At 41.5% G+C, this 12,856-nt stretch overlaps 1 long non-coding RNA gene across 1 annotated transcript in view; it reads right to left on the bottom strand.

The window, feature by feature from the left end:
- Nucleotides 1–7,186: 7,186 nt before the first annotated feature.
- LOC125450793 (uncharacterized) overlaps nt 7,187–12,856 on the bottom strand; it is a 57,685-nt gene continuing 52,015 nt past the window's right edge. Inside the window, exons 2-3 of the long non-coding RNA XR_007247155.1 lie at nt 10,367–10,504; nt 7,187–9,255 (exon numbers count right to left, since the gene is read on the bottom strand). This is a non-coding gene — a long non-coding RNA (uncharacterized LOC125450793). The remainder of the gene's footprint in view (nt 9,256–10,366; nt 10,505–12,856) is intronic.

Raw genomic sequence — 12,856 nt, 5'->3', positions numbered from 1 at the left:
GACTATAATTAAATAGCAAGAGTAGGACTTTCACACTAATACTTGAACCATAACTGAGTGCATTTTCACCCCATAAATTCCAGCAGCACCCCGGGCTAGTTCTGTCCCGTGCCTTCCCACAGTTGCAACGAAAAGTGGGAAAGATTACAGTCGCCTGGAAGTTAGCGACAGATTGCTACTGGAGTAGCTCCTGTATTTGCCATGTTTCGACTGGAGGTTTACTGCGAGCAGTAAGTCGAACCCCAGGTGACAGGGTTAGGATTAGGAGCGGCCCGCAGCGCTGCGAGATAGGACCATTGCAGGTTTAAAGGGACGGCCCTTGTAATAATCACAGTGGCGCTGGGGGAATGAACATCAGACGGTTAACGGCGCATCATCTCTTCTGATTTTAATCGGGAAGGCGAGGGGAGTGGATTTTAATCATACGACTTTAATATCTATCTCAACAAATTGAAAATCAGCTTCAAACTGTTCAGCCTTGTGTAAGGATCATGAACATATTTCAAACGAGACAAGAAATGCAGGGTGCATTTGTCAGGGTCCGGAGATGTCGGGTGTTCTTAAATCTCTTGTTAACCTGCACTTTTCAATTCACCCCACTCCCGCACCCAAAAAAACTCTGCTTTTAACCAATGATTCCCACTTGTACTTTCTTCATTTTGTCCCTTTCGTTTTGATATTAATACATGACCTTCTGTCCTCTTCAGCCTGAGAAATAGCTGAGGTGGACAAGGGAACTGGCGGCGACAAATGACCTTCCGCTCGTCCCAGGACCAAAACTGCAGAAGCTGTCCTCAAGGTCTATTCATGAAGCTCTGCGAGTTTGCTCGGTAGCTACTCAGCACTGCTGAGGAAGATCCAACACTGACTGAAATATACAACGATAGATTAAAATAAACACACACATTTTTAAAACCAGTTCATTTTAACTTCAACGCAGTGGTTTCTATTTTTACCGTAGGCTCCATTTTGTTCCTTCCTGGGCTGGGACTGAATCCAAAAGTCATTTTTATTTAATAAATAAACGAGGGCATGAGATGACATTGCGTTCTGGTCGATGGAGAGTGAGTAAATGGTTCCAATTTGGAATCTGACGCATTCGTACACACTTGTAACTTCTAACCAACTGGCCCGACACATTCGTCAGTTTAAATCAGTTATTAATTCAAAGTGAACCGAGTGACAACACAAAGAGAAACAGAAATAAGCAGGCAGGGGAAATCGGAATAAAGATACGATTTGTTCACACGCAATTTCCATTATATAAATACAAAAGGTCAGCTATCATTGCAAATCCATCGACTTATTCACCCAGGGTCACAGTTGGATGAATCGGATTTGCCAAGGAGCAGCTAAACACTTGCTAAGTAACAATATACATTATTAGCATTTTACTAATTATTATCTAATTATATAGTTGGGAAATACCACAATTTGAATTAGGGCAATGGTCTCAGTAAAATGCTCTTTGCCATATCAGGATCTGTCCCAGAATGGACAGACAGATGTGGCTAAAGCACAGTTTGAGAGGTCGACATAATCAACGGATTTTTGTGGGTTTAGCCCACTCTATCGAATGAACCCCGTCTATCGACCAACCCATTCTGATGCAACATATTTCATTCAATTAATCGCTCGGCATTTTTTTAACAAGTCAAATACGACCGGAAACGTAACTTTGCTGTAAACATTTCAGTGATTAAACATCATTAATGAATTCCACCAAAAAAAGTTATATTTAGTCCATGAGGTGCCCCCTGGCCTAGATATAACAGCACAAACAGGAAATTCTTGTGAGTTGGGGGAAATTTGAGAAGGGATTTTTTAAAATGAAAATGTCGAAAACCCAATTTTCCCGAAAAAATTGGGAGCTTGAATATTCATTGAGTATGACCATCAACAGGATAGAGTTGTGATTGATTCTCCAATCCAAAATCTTACTAGGAACCACCATTTTCGTCATTGCATGTGAAATTCAGAAATATGACCCTCAGTGTTTTATGAGTCAAATTTAATACACCCAATTCCTAGATTATTGTAAATACAGTTCTAGATATTACTGCGAGTTCTTAAAGCTAAGGAGAAATGACAGACATTTAATGGACAGCAATATGACGGCGAAATTATAGGGTCAGACTGTTCCTCAGTCGGTCAGTTTGACATAGCTGCACAATTGATACATTAACTCAAATATTATCTGATTATTATTATCGGGTCAGGAGTTGCTCTTAACCGCATCAAGTTTTGGGAGAATTCTGACGCTTATTCTGGAATCTCCTGCTTCAGAAGAACATTTTGGGTAACGTGGGTTGGTCTTGCCCCCCTGAAAGGGCTCGTTATTGTGTCGAATTCTCTCCGGAGTGGCTCCTACTCTGGAGGGGAAAAGCCGAGACACTAGAATTGAAATTACTTAACGTTAGTGTTTGAAAGGGGCAAGCCTGATTTACCAACAGAAGCGGAAACTGATTTGACTTGACCCAATTGAATAAATCAAGTCGCAAAATAATTTCATTTCTTTCAGTTAAAAACAATTACTGAGAGAAGGCAGAGAGGTTTTTCTCTCCCATTGGAAGAAATATAACTGAGACTATTTGGGGCGGGCGGTGGAGAACAAGTTTTTGCCCCTTTGTAGTGAAACGCCAAAAAAAACAAAGATAGAACTGCATCTGCTTTTTCTCAGATATTGACCTCAGTAAAGGGAAAAGACATGTAATGCTTGTGATTGGGAAGGCGCTTTTAAAGGGACTTCTGTATCTACCTTTAACCGGCTCGGGGAATACAGTCCGTGGCACCAAGTGGACCATTAGCCCCAGACTGATAGCGATCTTTTCAGACATACTGTGGGCTCCTGGCACAGTCACTTCAAAAGGCCTGTTTGGCTAATCAACATTAAGTCATCATTCTATCTCAGATTGTGGCAGCTGTCCACAATCTATTTGTTTCCAAACAGATTTTTAGCCAGTTTTGAGTGTGCGTGTGTGTGTGTGTGTGTGTGTCTGTGTGTGTGTGTGTGTTTGTGAAAAGACGGAGAATTTAGCAAGCTTTGACACGTCTTTTAAATTTTTTAGTGGGGGGCGTAATGTTTGTAGATAAAATAAAGTAAATGATAAACAATACTGAAAAAAAAACAAACCAATGACCTTGATCTCTTATTTTACTTCCGGCTGTAATTTTGTTTAATTCTGTAGGTATTTTAAATTAAAACTTCATTTTAACCAAATAAGCCATATCTATTTTAATTCCAACTGCGTCAGTCTCCAGTATCTTCTAACAGGGCTCCTGTGACAAGGACAGGACATACTGCTGTTCTGGAGCTTATGGGGTTTTTTTTGGAAAAAAGAAATGCTGCCATTTGTTAGGTCCGCACTCAAATCCATTACCATAGATCATCGACTGCAGAGACCCTGCCTTAGACTGTTGGGTGGCCCCGGTACAATAAAGAGGGACTTAATAACAAAGTTTTCCTGTCATTCGTACCAAAACACACAGGCCGAGGCATAAACTTCAAAAGAACTGAAATCCCAGCGCTCTTTCATGTCTCGAAAACTTCATATGTTTATAACACAAAATGCCTGCATTGCTAAATGAGGGAATACCTTAAAAGAACGTGGGGTGCATTTTAATCCCATTTAAGCCCCACCGTTTCCGAAGTGAGGAATTTGTTTTCACAAATATTACGCAGACAATTCGTGTTTAATGGTGCCAACTCTCTGCGCGGGTTTGAACAGAACACGTTGTGAGAATTATTTCCTGAACACTGAATATGTTGTTCAGCGTTTAGTCTGTCCGCTGACTGAGCTTTCTCCCTTCAAGCCAAGCTATAAACTAACCAACTGGACTGAGCGGGACCGCTGGAAGTAAGACTAAAGGCGATTTATTCGGCTTTATTTCAGAAAATGCGCTAAATATAATACCGGGGATCTGCATTAATTTTGACTTACTGTCTCATCTTCCTGGGATTTAATTTGTCAATGAGTTTAATTTATCAATTATCATATGCCTGTCTCTTGTGTAATGTTTACCAAACAATGGCTAGAAATTCTGTTTTCCTTTTGTCGAATTTTAATAAAAAAAGTAAAACAAACTAAATGTAAATTGGTGTAAAATAGCTCAAAACAATTTCACTGGTATTTAGCGAGGTAAGCGAATGGTTACCAGCCTTGTTGTAATATCAGTGCGCCCTGCGCAGTATAACTGTAATAACAAGCTTACTAAACGTGTGAAAGTGTTCTGACAGATTCTCGGGGTTTAAACTTCAGTTTAGCCAAGTCTTTCTAAAAAGGTTTAAGGATTAAATTTATTAAAGGATCAAAAAAAAGAGAGCGCACGGATTTAAAGAGATTTGTAAAAGGGAGCGGAAAGTAAGGAGCCATTTTTATCACACTGTGAGTGGTTCGGATCTGGAATTCACTGCCTGAAGGACTGATGCAGTTCGATCGGGACATTCATTACATAATAATCATTACACTATTATTTCAATAGAAATAATGTGCAGGGCTATGGGGAGAGGGTGAGAGAATGGTATTGGTTATTGGGATAGGTAAGGCAGACACATTGGGCTGTGTTGCTCCCTCTGCACCTTAACTATTCGGTAAATCTTTTGTTTGCTATGCACGTAATCACATAATCCAATAATCACCGACTTCAACCTTTTCGCAAATTAAACTGGACGTGAAGACACTAGGCAAGATATTTTCTAACACTAGCATAGGAAATGAATTAAGATTCGGCTGCAGTCAAACGACTGCTGGAATACTATTTACAGTCCTGTGCTCGTTATCTAAGCAAAAGGTACGTTGACGTTGGAGGCAGTCCAGGGAAGGTCATCAGGAAGATCCAGGTATGGAGCGTATGTCTTTGAGGAGAGTTTGAGTAGATTGGCCTGTACTGATTGGAGTTTAGAAGTATGACCGTATTGACAGATGCTCAGGGGATTTGCAGAGCAGACATGGGAGATTGTTACCCCTTGTCGGACAGCTGAGCACTGGAGGCATAACCTCAGAATAAAGGGGCTGCACATTTAATACAGATATTAGGAGAAATTCTTTTCTCTCAGAGGGAAGCTATGGAATTCTTTAGCACAGAGGATTGTTGAGGCTGGTCATTAAACCTATTCAAGGCTGAGCCTTTTAATTAGAAGGGAATCAAGTAGGAACTGCAGATGCTGGAGAGTCTGAGATAACAAGGTGTAGAGCTGGATAAACTCAGCAGGCCAAGCAGCATCATTGGCCCGCTGTGCTCATCCAGCTCTACACCTTGTTATATCAGAGAATCAAGGGTTATGGGGAAAGAAGCAGGAAAGTAGAGTTGAGCATTAATAGATCAGCCATGATCTCATTGAGCGAACTCCATGGGCTAAATGTCATACTGGAGTTCCATGTCATACAGCCTTAAGGTCTTTTAGGTTGACTTTTTAACGTTTTTTGGATCCCCTTAACAAAGGCTTTGTGCTCTTATTTTCAAGAAGTTGGATATTTTTCGTAGGGATTAAGGGATCGAAGTATATGGGGAGGAAGCGGCAACCTGATGGTCGGCCATGATCATATTTAATGGTGGAGCAGACTCCTAGAGCCGGAGAGCCCACTCTTCCTTTTCTGATGAAGGGTCTAGGCCCGAAACGTCAGCTTTTGTGCTCCTAAGATGCTGCTTGGCCTGCTGTGTTCATCCAGTTCCACACTTTGTTATCTCGGATTCTCCAGCATCTGCAGTTCCTATTATCTCTGATACAAACCTACTCTTCCTGTTTCCTATGTTTCTAGCTATGGCTTAATCGGTTAAACCGAAGTGATTTTGTAATTTAAAATACTTAAAAGAGTTTCAAGAAAACTGCAGCCACAACCATAAAGATGTTTGGCACTTATTTTTAAACCATGCATCAGCCGCGAGGTTTCAGATGCACTGGGATGTCCTAAGAGACCAGAAATATCGGTTAGCAGACAACGGGCCGCCCACCAATTCAAACGGGCCGGATTTAGAATTTAAACATTAAAACGTTGCTAATTAAATGGGTACGGACTACGGAAACAACAGTTTCTCAGCAGCGTCATGAAGCAGCTCCACGTTCCCAACCCTATGTTAAGGCAGAGTTGTTTTGTGTAATCCAGCTGGGCGCTGGAGTTTTACTGCTGGTCCAGTATTGAAAAGGTTTTGCTTGTCAAATGAAATAGAAAGAAGCGCTTCTTCTTTCAGCTTACTTTTTGTTTTAGATTTCAATCCCTTAATTGTTTCAACCTACGGGAGGGTGCACCGAACACGGCCGATGAGTTCGGGTCTTGGGTCAGAACAAGCCTTCGTCCGGCTGTGGCCATTCAGCATTGGGAACCGTGCGAGGAAGTGGGCACAGGAAATTGTAGAAGGAAGCGTTCCATGCGATTAAAATCTGGACTGGCCGCTTTGTTCGTTTCGCCACACTGCGATACACGATCAAAATGTAGGCACCGCTCAGACCGCTGCGGCCTGTTCTGACACCAATAACTTAACAGCTTCAAAGACAATTAAATTAAGTTATTTAACTGGCACAGTGGGTCTCCAACTCACATATGACTAGATTATTAATGTAGAATGTCTGGTATTTCAACCATGACAGCACATGAATCCCACACTATTCTAATAATGGTTATCATTTAGAGTATTTACAGTCTATGTGAATTTAATCTGTATCAATGTCTTGGGTGAAGGGACAAGAGTGGATTGCACCCACATTTGCTGATGGTACAATAGATAGGAAAGCAAGCTGTGAACTGAATGCAATGAGTCTGCATTGCATAAGTATGTGGGCAATTTTTTTTTCTTAATTTTCCCATGAGATATGGGCTTTACTGGTTGAGTCAGCAATTATTATCCATTCTTGACTACCCTTAAGAAGGAGGTTGTGAGCTTTCTTCTTTAATAGCTGCAATAATGTGGGAAAATTATAAGTTGTTGACTTTGATCGGAAGAATTCTGTGTGGGACACTCTGAGGGTCAGTGTGGACTTGTTGGGCTGAAGGGCCTGTTTCCACACTGTGGGGATTCTATGAATGAATGAATACCATGGCAGAGTATTATTTAAATGTACAGAGACTACATAATGCTTCAGTACTCGAAGGATCTGCAATCTTTGTTCATGATTCATTAAAAAGTTTGCATGCATATACAACAAGTTATTGAACTGGTAAATGGAATAGTTGTCTTTATTGTCAGGAGAATTAAACATTGAAGCAAATATAAACCTTACTTCAACTACATAGGATGCCAATGAGACAATGCTTGGATTACTGAGTTTTATTTTGTCCCTTTGTTAAAAGAGGGACATATTTGCATGGGAGGATGTCTTGAGAAGGCTCGCTGAGATAGTTCCTGGAATGGATAGGCTTTTTTTTAAGTGATACTTAGAGCAGGTTGAGACTATACTCATTGGAATTTGGAGAAGGATTGGAGGTGATCTTTTTTGAAATGTATTAGATTGTTGGGGGTTTGACAGGTTGGATGCTGAGAGGTCATTACAGTCATGAGCTGAGGTAGAACAAAAAGGCACATTTTCAAAGTTATTTAGTCAAAAATGAGAAGGCGTTTATTCTCTTGGAGGGCTATCAATGCTTTGAATTCTCTTTCCTCATTGAGCACTGGTGGCTGGGTCATTTAATATATTCAATAGACAGGTTTATAGTATACTAGTGAGTCAAGGGCTTGGGAAAATAGACAGGATAATGGAGTTAAGGATACAGTCAGATCAGTTCAGATTGTATGAAATGGTGGAGCAGGCTCAAGGGGACAAATGACCACTTCCTGCTCCAATTTCTTCTGTTGTTATGTTCACACTTTGGAACAAAAACCTCCTTAAACTGATAGCCTGATTAATTCCCCTGTAATTTTCTGGAACTAATCTTCTTTAAGTAATTCTACAATCATATAAACAGAAGAGCTTGCCATGAGGTTTTGGAAGCAGTCAAAGTTGGCAAGAATCTTTTTTGGGTTATTTGTTAACAATTTTCTTTTGCACATGATTTTCAAGCTGAAAAAAACAACAACCTGAAATATAGCAAGATTTATGAACAGCTTCCCAGACTAGCAGGGAGAAAATAATATCCAGAAAAATACAGGGGAAAAAGTTACAGAATCTAGGCCAGAATCTTCACCTTCGAATGTGAAATCATAGGGGAGGGGAGTGCAAAGTGAACTGGTTCCATTGCACTTCCAAAACCACAATTGATGGAAATATCATTTCATTACAAAAGGATGTTGGTTCCAATTAAGAAGTTTCATTAATGATTTCATTTTGTGAATTAAAGATGCATTAACAAAGTCAAGAGAAATTCATTGTAACATGTCAGACCCATCAAAATTATTGAATTACAAAGCTAGACAGCATGGCATTATATTCTATCAATAAACTATTTGTAGAGTACCAAAGAAGGACTTGCATTTATGGACTGCTTTGCACACAATCACAGTCAAAAGTAATTCTGATACAGTCACTTGTAGGACACCAAGGCATCAGAATCTCCCACATATCACGCAGCAAATAAAGAATCAAATGTAGTCTTGTTGGATAAAGGATATAGTGGCAAGGATGTTGGGTAGAACTTCTCTGTTTTTCTTCTAAAGAATGTTATGGGATCTTCTGAGTTCAACTGAATGGACAGAAAAGAGTTTGGTTTGATGTTTCATCCAAATACTCACATTCCCTGACAGTAGACTACTCTCTCAGTTCTGCCCTAAGAGTGTCATCTTCAATTTTATGCTCAAATTTCCTCAGGGGATTTGAACACATAAAAGTGAATGTTATATGCTGAGACAGCTATGAATTATGCATCTAACAATGTTGTTCAAATAGCATGACAAATATACTGATAGTTCGATTGGACAGTCTGTGACCTTTGTCATGCACGCTATAGGATGAGAGCTATGTTCAACTAAATGCAGATTTCCACGAAAGCTTTGAGAAGCTTTGCTCTACATGAGGCATCATCAGAATACACAAGTTGCTGTCATTGTGAGATGCTAAGAATTGCCGATGCTGGAGACAGAGATAACACTGTGTGGAGCTGGAGGAATACAGCTGGCCGGGCATCATCAGAGGAGCAGGAAAGCTGATGTTTCGGCCACAGGACATGCTGTTGGAGTGATGCTAAAAGGGTCATCGACAGAATTTGGCTTACTTCTTCTCTGCTTCAGAATGTTTGAAACAGGAATGAAATTGGGTGGACATTCTTCATTGTGCTGACCCATTCAGAGCATCATTGAAAGAAAATGTCATTGGATCCTTCTGCTCCCCTGTAAATAGAGAACAGAAATTGCTAAAAGCTTTTACATGGAGGTGACATCCACATACCAATTTCTTAATGTGACAGTGACATGGTGGTAACCTCACTGGACAGGCAGTTGAAGTGTCTGGGCTGAAGGCTATGAGTTCAATTCTTGTGTAAATTCAATATGTAAATCTGGAATTGACTATGAAATTATCAACTGATATACAAAACCCATCTAGTTCACTAATGCTTTTTAGGGAAGTAAATCTGCTGTTCTTAACTTTTCTGGTCTACATTTGCCTTCAGATCCATAAAAATGTGATTGACACTAGAATGGCCTAACAAGCCCTTCAGTTCAAGGGCAATTGAAGAAGGGTAACAAATGCCCACATCCCATAAAAGGACATGTTAAAAGAAATGCTTTTAAAAATGTCAGTTACTTGCAGACTATATGATCTGACAATATAATAATAGTATTAAATACTCTTTATGAAGTTTGAATATTTCTAAGTAATTTACTGTGCTATCAGTAAAGGAGCCTTTGATATTGCAATATTGCAACGTGGAAGATATTAAATGAGCCACAAGTATTTGGACGACACTTAAGTAGGAGTTTCATGATAGATATGAACTTGTTAGGGATTTACAGGGAAGCATTTTGAGCTGACAAAACATAATGCATGACACATACAAAGCAAACGTTTTTGGGAAATGGTAACATTTATATAGATCCAGTTTGTTGAAAAGGAAAGGCTGATTCATCAGAGCACACTGTTAACATGTTAATGCCCTTTAGGAATGGAAACCTTCTGGATTTAATGTTGTATGTTTGACCCCAAGATGAGCTTCATCCATTTCAAACATGACTGTTCAGAAGATGGTTTTAATTTTTAAACAAAAATCTGCTTTGTGTACATCTTACTTTAAATAAATTGTTCACTGTTTACCTTGCGTTCTAAACTGCTTTTGATTATTAAGCAGAATATATTTGGATTAATATGACAGTCCAGATTTTGTTAGCCCAGTATTATGGGAATATGAAGAATGAAATTAAACATGTACTTATAGCATCTTTTAAAGCCCATGACGTGTCGTACCATTTCAACGCAGATAAAGGTAGTGCTTGTTACTCTTACCTCTTCCAGATGATGGCGGTGTAACTCCCAACAAAAACAAATTACTGGAACACCTCCTTCCTACTCTCTCCAGGTATGAGGCTAGAATGCCTTCTAACCTGCTCCAGATGTCATGCTGTCATCTCTCTCACCCGTTCCCTGTGTGAACATGTGGACATACAAACAAGGTATAAGAATAGGCCCAGTGATAATGGGAACTGCAGATGCTGGAGAATCCAAGATAATAAAGTGTGAAGCTGGATGAACACAGCAGGCCCAGCAGCATCTCAGGAGCACAAAAGCTGACGTTTCGGGCCTAGACCCTTCATCAGAGAGGGGGATGGGGTGAGGGTTCTGGAATAAATAGGGAGAGAGGGGGAGGCGGACCGAAGATGGAGAGAAAAGAAGATAGGTGGAGAGGAGAGTATAGGTGGGGAGGTAGGGAGGGGATAGGTCAGTCCAGGGAAGACGGACAGGTCAAGGAGGTGGGATGAGGTTAGTAGGTAGGAGATGGAGGTGCAGCTTGGGGTGGGAGGAAGGGATGGGTGAGAGGAAGAACAGGTTAGGGAGGCAGAGACAGGTTGGACTGGTTTTGGGATGCAGTGGGTGGAGGGGAAGAGCTGGGCTGGTTGCGTGGTGCAGTGGGGGGAGGGGATGAACTGGGCTGGTTTTGGGATGCGGTGGGGGAAGGAGAGATTTTGAAGCTGGTGAAGTCCACATTGATACCATTGGGCTGCAGGGTTCCCAAGCGGAATATGAGTTGCTGCAACCGCAGGAAATGCTACACTTGCCCCCACACCTCCTCCCTCACCCCTATCCCAGGCCCCAAGATGACTTTCCACATTAAGCAGAGGTTCACCTGCACATCTGCCAATCTGGTATACTGCATTCATTGTACCCGGTGTGGCGTCCTCTACATTGGGGAAACCAAGCGGAGGCTTGGGGACCGCTTTGCAGAACGCGCCCGCTCGGTTCGTAATAAACAACTGCACCTCCCAGGCGCAAACCATTTCCACTCCCCCTCCCATTCTTTAGATGACATGTCCATCATGGGCCTCCTGCAGTGCCACAATGTTGCCACCCGAAGGTTGCAGGAACAGCAACTCATATTCCGCTTGGGAACCGTGCAGCCCAATGGTATCAATGTGGATTTCACCAGCTTCAAAATCTCCCCTTCCCCCACCGCATCCCAAAACCAGCCCAGTTCGTCCCCTCCCCCCACTGCACCACACAACCAGCCCAGTTCTTCCCCTCCACCCACTGCATCCCAAAACCAGTCCAGCCTGTCTCTGCCTCCCTAACCTGTTCTTCCTCTCACCCATCCCTTCCTCCCACCCCAAGCCACACCTCCATCTCCTACCTACTAACCTCATCCCACCTCCTTGACCTGTCCGTCTTCCCTGGACTGACCTATCCCCTCCCTACCTCCCCACCTATACTCTCCTCTCCACCTACCTTCTTTTCTCTCCATCTTCGGTCCGCCTCCTCCTCTCTCCCTATTTATTCCAGAGCCCTCACCCCATCCCCCTCTCTGATGAAGGGTCTAGGCCCGAAACGTCAGCTTTTGTGCTCCTGAGATGCTGCTGGGCCTGCTGTGTTCATCCAGCCTCACATTTCATTATAAGAATAGGCCTTCAGCCCTTTGAGCCTGCTCTGCCATTCAATAAGATCATAATTGATCTGATTTTAACCTCAGCTCTCCATTCCCACATATCCCAAATTATCTTTCAGCCCCTTGGTAACGAAGAATCTCTTTACCTCTGCCTTAAAAATATTGAAAACATTCTCCATCCACTGCCTTTCAAAGAAGGCAATTCCAAAGACTCACAACCCTCCAAGAGAATAAATGTTTTCTCATCTCTGTCTTAAATGGATGATCTCTTCTATTTAAACAATGACTCCTGGTACTAGATTCTTCCACAACAGGAAACATCCTTTTGACATCCACTTTGTCAATTTCTATCAGGATCTTATATGTTTCAATTAAGTTACCTCTGATCTTCTAAATTCCAGTGGATTCAGGCCTAGCCCATCTGGCCTTTCCCCATACGGCAATTTGCTCATTCAGGTCCTGCTATCTTTCTTGGAACTGCTTCCAATGCATTGACATCCTTCTGTACAAATGGTGGAATACACAACACACCAGACAGTAGACAGTGGTCTCACCAATGCCCTTTATAATTGAAGCATAACCTCCCCACCTAGTGCATTCGATTCCGCTCACAATAAGGCATAACATTCTATGAGCTTTCCTAATTACTTGCTGTCCTTCCATAATAATCTTCTGCAATTCATGCATTAGGGGAGGTGATGGCCTGGTGGTATTATTCACTAGACTATTAATCTAGGGGCCCAGATAATGTTCTGGGGACCCGGGTTTGAATCCTGTCATGGCTGATGGTGAAATTTGAAATCAATAAATATCTGGAATTAAGAATCTAATGATGACTGTGAATCCATTGTCAATTGTCGGGAAAAACCCATCTGTGTCACTAATGTCCTTTAGGGAAA

Source organism: Stegostoma tigrinum, chromosome 3 (genome assembly GCF_030684315.1).
Source record: "Stegostoma tigrinum isolate sSteTig4 chromosome 3, sSteTig4.hap1, whole genome shotgun sequence".
Taxonomy (NCBI): Eukaryota; Metazoa; Chordata; class Chondrichthyes; order Orectolobiformes; family Stegostomatidae; genus Stegostoma; species Stegostoma tigrinum.
The sequence above is the reverse complement of the archived record's forward strand: the minus strand, read 5'-3'. Positions and strand labels throughout refer to the sequence as shown.